This window comes from Temnothorax curvispinosus, unplaced genomic scaffold (assembly GCF_003070985.1).
Source record: "Temnothorax curvispinosus isolate PA1 unplaced genomic scaffold, ASM307098v1 QBEX01005585.1, whole genome shotgun sequence".
In the NCBI taxonomy this organism is placed as follows: domain Eukaryota; kingdom Metazoa; phylum Arthropoda; class Insecta; order Hymenoptera; family Formicidae; genus Temnothorax; species Temnothorax curvispinosus.
In genome coordinates, this window is record NW_020215365.1 from 1 (window position 1) to 859 (window position 859).

Below are 859 nucleotides of genomic sequence, written 5' to 3' on the forward strand. Positions count from 1 at the left end.
TAATCGATTCAACAAATAAATAATGGCTTCTTGGATTATAAATATAATTAGACATTCCGAAGGGTCGGATCTTAGTCTTTTGCAGTTTGTTTCGTGAAGAAATAACGCGCCGTGATTCGCAGATGTAGTTCATACAGTTATATCTCTGCGTCCCTTCTGTTGCATTTCTTAAAACGTAAAATTGCATTTAACTCGTATTCTTTCATTTCGCATACGCAACGTTTTCTTCGGCATAAAACACAGCCTTCAGTTTGTATCGGTAGCTTAAATTACGCATATCAGTTACGAACAAAGACTTTAGTAGATAACTACATACTGATTATCATAATACACGCGCTCTGGCCCAAAGTGTCTATGTGGTCTGAAACTAGCGAATGGGTTCTTTCCGCTATAGAGATAATCTATCTTCTTACCCAGGATTGTGTTCATTTTGTTCATCCCCTTCTCAAGTTCCCGTTGCTTAGAAAACGTTAAGACAACCGGACAATTTTGTTTCGCTAACGCATGTATGGATGACGACCATATTTCTTTATTAGACTCAAGTTCATGTTCCTGAATATTCAAGTTAAATCCTACAATCAAGTCCGGTTTTTCGAATGACGGACTGTGCACATAGTTCTCGTATGACACATCGTGGTACTCAAAAAACAAAGTTCGGTTCTCAAGCAATAAAAAACTTTTACAAGTGCGTGACGGATCGACTTTATCTTTTAAATCTGGCCCTATCATTATAACCACAACTGACATCACGGTCTGCATTAACTGCAGCAAAACTTTCCACAGCAAGAAGGTGGCTTCTTCGGCGTAATTTGCATCTACAACATGAATGACTAGAACTTTGCCTTTTAAGACATAGTTT